The sequence below is a fragment of the Oratosquilla oratoria genome, chromosome 22, assembly GCF_046742065.1.
Source record: "Oratosquilla oratoria isolate Oo_2021 chromosome 22, ASM4674206v1, whole genome shotgun sequence".
Classification (NCBI taxonomy): domain Eukaryota; kingdom Metazoa; phylum Arthropoda; class Malacostraca; order Stomatopoda; family Squillidae; genus Oratosquilla; species Oratosquilla oratoria.
The window spans coordinates 47,834,424-47,841,191 of record NC_134798.1 but is presented as its reverse complement, the minus strand read 5'-3'; positions in this window follow the sequence as shown (position 1 = coordinate 47,841,191).

Below are 6,768 nucleotides of genomic sequence, written 5' to 3'. Positions count from 1 at the left end.
TCCTTAGGTCTATTTCACCATCTTGTAACGGAATTTCCAGTGCTCCATATGTATTTTTTTCCGACGGGTCACATATACTTTAACACGGTCGTATTGTGTGTGTGTGTGTGTGTGTGTGTGTGTGTGTGTGTGTGTGTGTGTGTGTGTGTGTGTGTGTGTGTGTGTGTGTGTGTGTGTGTGTGTGTGTGTGTGTGTGTGTGTGTGTGTGTGTGTGTGTGTGTGTTTGATCTTGAGAATGTTGCTGGACCCGGTCAACCTCCATTTTTTTTCAACCTAGTTGATATTATTTTGTTTTGGGTTCTGAATGTTCCAGACAAGGCCCTTTCAAAGGGAAAATGATCAGCCGTCGGAAAGTGAGTATACACCGGTTATACTCAGTCTAGTGGTGGTTTCCCCTGAATTCGGTGAAAGTGGGCTTCCATCACCTCCGCAACAGCCAGAGAAAAGAAACGGATATTGGGCTTCTCCTGCCAGCGTGTGTGTGTGTGTGTGTGCGTATATGTGTGTACATGTATGTAAGTGTACGTTCAGGGTCGGGGTGCCACGTTTCTTGGAGTGCCACTCTTGTCCTCGGCAGCTTCCAGGAACAACCTAAGGAGTCTTGGCACCTCCTGAAGGCGTTAGGGTGTTGCTCTTTCAGTCTGGCCAGCGATGTGCGGGTTTCCTCTCTCCTGCAGGGAGTTCTCGACCAAACTCCCTCCTTCAGGAACTACGGGAAATGGGAATTCGCGCTCAATCAGTAACGAGGGGCGGACGTGTGGGTGTGTGTATTCATGTGTGTACGCGTTGATTGGGTGCGTTCGAGTGCGTGTGTACGTGTGAGTGCATGTATATAGGTGTGTTTATATGTAGGTGTATATGAACATATATATATATATATATATATATGTGTGTGTGTGTGTGTGTGTGTGTGTGTGTATGTATATGTGCGTGTGTGTGTGTGTGTGTGAAACACAAATATATATACGTTCATATACATGTGCACAAATAAACGTGCACACGAGTACATGAACGCACACGTACACAAATACACACAATCGCGCGCACATGCACGAGCCAACTCCAGATTGAAAAAAAAGTGTAGCATAAATTGAATTTTTTTTCCTGAATGTCTACAATCTGGGAATGGAAAAATATATACCGAAACTGAAAGGAAGAAATTTTCAGAGAAAGAGAGAGAGAGAGAGAGAGAGAGAGAGAGAGAGAGAGAGAGAGAGAGAGAGAGAGAGAGAGAGAGAGAGAGAGAGAGAGAAATGATTTTACTAAAGGTGTGTTTCTGCGAAAATGGACGGAGAACACGGGAAAGGTGGATAAAGAAAAGAATCATTTGATCGAGGTAAGAGTATAAAACATCTAAGAATGAATATACAGAAATAGTAAATAGAATAAAATAAACGAATGAACAAATAGATAAAGGAGGACGAAAAAAGTTAAAAAAAAAATTAATCAACAAATACAGAGATAAACCTAAGCTGTTCTACCAGTTCGTTAATAGTAAACTGAAGCACAGGAGAGGAATCGTAAAATTGAAAGTGGATAGATTCGTGTATGTATCAGGCTGCTAAAGGGCGATCAGAAATATTGAACAGTAATTACCAGTTCGTGCTTACAAAGGAGAGCTATTTTGAGAGGATTAAGGGGCTTTCTGGATTCAAAGAGTTTGTATGATTTAAAAGTGAAGGACCAAGAGGTGCACAAATTACTGAAGGCACTGGATGTTAGAAAATCCACAACTCCTGATGGGATCTCAAATTGGATAACAAGCATAAACTTAAAAATGGAGGAGACTGCAAGAGGCCATATGGCCTACACAAGGTAGTTTCATGTCCCTAATAAACTTATCATGTGTTTATTAAAAGAAGGAAAAGTGCCTAATAATTGGAAAATAGTTCACGTTGCTCCAACTTATAAAGATGGTGGCATGGAGATTCCTCTAGGTCAGCCTTTCTCAAACTTTTCCGACCTTAGGTTCCCCTGTAGTCACGTCTAAGGAGTTCAGTACCCCCCTAATAACTAATATATATTTTACTAGAAGGATAAAGGGAAATGTATGTATGGATCTTCCCAGCACCCCCAATAATCTATTTCAGCAACTCAGGTTGGGAAACGCTGCTCTAAATTATAAGTGTCTTTGACAACCGTGGTAGCCAAAATATATGAAACTATTATGAAGGATAGATGGTTCAAATATTTACAAGAGGAAAAAAAATCACGGTGGATAATCATTTTGGTTCTGAAAAAGGAAGATCACGTGTTTCCAGTTTGGTGATTTCTTTTATTCAAGAGTAATCAATGTGCTGCAGGAGAAGGACGGTTGGGTGGACTCTGTTTACTTTGATATATAGAAATCGTTTGATGAGGTATCTCACAAATAATCTTTCTGGAAGCTGGAATATATAGGTTTTAATGTATATTTACTGGTGTGGATGGGAGTGTATCTGAGGAATAGATCAGTGAAGACAAGAATGAAGAACAGGTTGGAGTGAAGTTACTAGTAGAGTACCGCAGGGGTCAGTGTTAGTGCCAATAATGTCCTTGATATATTTCAATGACATGGATAAGTCGATCAGTTGTACTGGCTTTTTCTTGATGCAAATATCACAGAGAGAAGAACAGAGAGGATTAGGAGAAGTTGTAGGAGGTTCTATATAAGACATATGGGTGGATGTGGGAGTGGGCTATGAGTTTCAGCGCAAAGAATGATGAAATACATGAAGACCTATTCTCTATACAGTAGCTGATGCCAGCCGCCTTTCCAACCGTTCAAACACTTGAACCCGGAGACTTATGTCGCCTTAACGATCCGAAGAAGTTGGATTCTTCTTAACTCTTAAATTCGAAAACATTATGACATGTTTTGTAGTTCTTGTTCGGCTAATAACACATTATTTGATGGATCTGGGTGGATGAAGAGTAGACGAAGTTTAACCTAAATGGTGTCTCGATCGATCGATAACTCCTTCAGGCAGGGGTCCTTGTCCTCAGTTTCATAAGATATCCCGTCTTTACCCCGAAGTAAATCCCATGAATTATGTCTCCGTGTTGGAGGGTCTGTGAAGAAAGAAAGAAAAAAAAAATGAAGGGCTTGGCCACACTGAGTTCTGTAAACACCTAGGATCTGGAGTTTTCAAACTGTCCTTTGATGAAGAACTCTCATACGGGATGAATACCTGGCCGGTAACGACTCTCAACTATAAGAAGAGATATAAAGGGCCCGTATTCAACTTGGAAAAAATATGATGAAATAAAAACAAATAATAAAGTCAACATGAGTAAATGAACAAGTGAATAAGATGAAGAGGATCCAGAGAGGTATGATAGTGTTTTTGAATACTTTACACCAGATGAAATGAAATTGGTAATTCATATTTGTGTGTATACTTGTTTATCATTGGAGCCAAGGAAAGGTTGTGTATTTTTTCTCAGTTAAATTGCATGGAAAAGGTTAACTTAACTTGATTCTTTTTAAGATGGAATTCTTGGAAGCATAGAAGAGAAGACCTTCATAAACCGTGTAGTTGATTTGGTGGCGTAATTGGAAGAGTGCTAGTCTTGCATTCGCTTAGTTTCGGGTTCGAATCCCGCACTTCTCCGATTCCCATCAGGGAATGTTACCTGCTCCGACTGTCCTAGCGCATAGGGCAAAGTGATGACTTCGGCCGCAGCTATTCAGCGCCTCCTGGCGTAGGCACCCCACCATCACCTGCCTACGCGAAAGTGACCCCTTACACACACTCCGTCTGGTGACTTGGAGACTGGTGATTGGCTGGCTGACACTTGTGTGACGTCACGTGGAAGACGAGTTGTATTCTTGAATTCCACGCTCAACTGAACCTTTGTTCAGTAAATTGAAACTCGTTTTTTGGGTGGCTAACAATCAGATCGTTTTCTGTCTTCAGTCTGTGCGTTTGTTTTCTTCCTCTAGAGATCTAAATATACCTCTGTCCAAGGCTTCATCATTTTTTTTTCTATTCATTTCCTCTGGAGAGGACAGAAGACAGGGGTGAATGGAGAATGGTTATATATGGATGATGTTGTGATGTATGAGGTGGAATGGGCGGGGGGATGGGGGGTGAGGTAGTATGTGTGAGCAAAATTTGACGCAGCCCGAAGGGATTGCTCCCCGTCTTCTCAATTTTATGCAAAGGGGGACGGAGAGGGGGGGTCGCCGATTGGATGAAGCGGCCTTGCTGTGGATGTGCTGTCTTGCGACACTGCTTCTGACCCAGGGCAGTGGAAAAGGTGCAGGGATGACCCGTCATCCAGGAGGTGTTAAGATAAGAGGGAGGGTGGAGGGGTGTGGAGTGTTTTCAGGGATGGAATGGGCGGGAATGATTTTATGCCTTTCCCTTTTTGGCTACCTCCCTTGTAAGGGGGAAAAAGCCTTGGTATATGTATATGTATGTATGTATCCTAATTTTACAGTCTCTATGCGGTATTGATAAATTCTGTAGCAGAAAATTTTTAAAGACTTTTCTCAGATTATCATAAGTGTATGGTGAGTTTTATTTCCAACTTTCTGAATATTAATCGAACGATGTATATTTTTCTTAAAGAACTATTATTCCATTTGTTCTTTATTTTCATTTGTTCTTTTTAGATTGGGTACTCCATACGATCTGTCGCGTGCCTGTTATTGTTTTTCTTTGTGCAGTTTTGTTTTATTTGTTTTGGATTCAGAAAGCTTGTGATCGTGGGTAAATCTATATTTGTACATTGCCTGTCACTATGACCAAAAAATGGAGACACTTTAAGGTCCTGTTCACATTAGCGGTTTGAAACGCACAGAAACCGCGGCGGTACCGCTTAGTCAAGGAAAAAACTGTGTTGTTGTGTGTGAATGCTTCCATGTAATTGAACCGCTGTGGTTGAGACCGCTAGTGTGAACAGGGCCTCAGTGCCATGCAATTTAATGTTAGGATTTTTTTTAGGGTAGCCCGGTGGATACAGTGTCGAATTCATAGACAGGTGGTCGTGAGCTCGATTCCCGGGACCCGCTGCGGGCTATGTCGCTTTGGTTCCCAACAGTCTTGGCCAGACGGGGCGGCGACCCAACATCGGCATAAGAAAATAAAAGAAAGAAAGAGAAGAAGAAAGAAAAAGATGCTTCCAGCAAATGACAGGGCTTTGGCCTACCAGGGGTTTCTCACTTCCCACTGCGTGGGGGCGGGATGATGAGTAGTGAGTGACATTTTAAGGTCCAAATCTATTATCATCGCTGAGCTCGATTTTTTTTTTCACAACTGGGAAAAATAATCTTATTCAAGCTCCCCAACCATTTGTTCTTCATTTGAATATTTTCTATAATCTGATTATCTGCCTTGCATACAGTACACATTTTAATTTTTGGCGTTTTTGGCGGGTCCTTTTATTTTGTTCTTAGCTGTCTCGTTCTGTTTATGTATTTATCTATTTATCTATTTATTTATTTTGTCTTTGGCATCGAAAGTCCCTATCAAGTAAACTTGTAAAGTGTGGTTTACATTTTTATTTAAGTTTCCATCTTGCTCATTATGACTTTCTTTTTTTTAATACTCTCTCATCTTAATTGGTCGTTTTTATTACCAGCATGTTTTTAGTTCTTCCTTTCAACTTGTTCGCTCACATGTCATTTGTCTCATTGGTTTTTCTTTTTCTTTTTATTTTGATTATCATGCATGACTTGTTCAAGGGATTTTAATCTTGGGGTCTCTCTTGCGATGATTTAAAGCTTTCTACCTGTCATTAAGTTTTTGAAAAATGAGTTTCGTTGATTCTTGTAAGCTCTGCTATTTGTTCATGGTGATTGAGATTAATTTGTACATTTATTGCATTTATTTCCCTATGTTGAATTAGTATTTTTGAACATTCATCTTTGTAATGGTTCTTTTTTTCTGTGCTTTGCGGGGCTAGTGCTGTTTATCGAAAAGATACGCACCATCGTTATCTGAGTACTCTCTCCACCCGTGCCTCATTTGATCAATTCAGCAAAATTTTTGTTCAATTGTTACTTTCATCTCTACTCCAGCTATATATTTTTGCTTTGTTCCAGTTTCCTGGTCTTCTTTTACAGAAAAAAGTATCACTGCTTTGCCTAGAATTTATCCAACATGGGTTTGGGTTCTGATTTCTTGGCTTTTTTTTCATAGCAAACTCGTGTCTTGAAGAGACGATCTTACTTCTTGTTACCAACATCTTATCACAATAATTGGACACTCTCAACATTTTTCTTGATAGTTACTATACACGATTATCCATCGTTGTATTAAAGTTAATCGTGACCAATCAAGGTCAACTTTTAAAGACAATCGTGACTAATCAACGTCAACTTTTAAAGACACTAAATACGTCAATGAGATAACGAAACGTTTCAGATGCGTCTACAATCTGCACTCAGTCACAGTCTTAGGTGATATAATTACGACGACTGTGTTGTCAAGATCGCTTTAATTTTCAGAGTTTTCTGAGGTCTTCGGGTGGACTAGGTTAGGTTAGGACAGGTATCGATAAATATTTATTAGGATTTACAGAATATCACCGGCGGGACTGATCAAACATGGCGTATTGTTTACATAACAACGTCGTGATCGAAATCTGCGATACTTTCGTCTTAAGTCGCCATAAGCTAACTGGGGCGAGTTTTTAGTACGTATTGGGCAGACCATCTCTCGATGGTAGGCCCTTGTTCGTGGATAACTGAGGAGGATGTGTAAGACTAGAAAGGGGGAGATGGGCATGAGGGGGAGAGAGAGGAAGCACATCACGTGCTGAAATTTCTAAAGTTTGGAA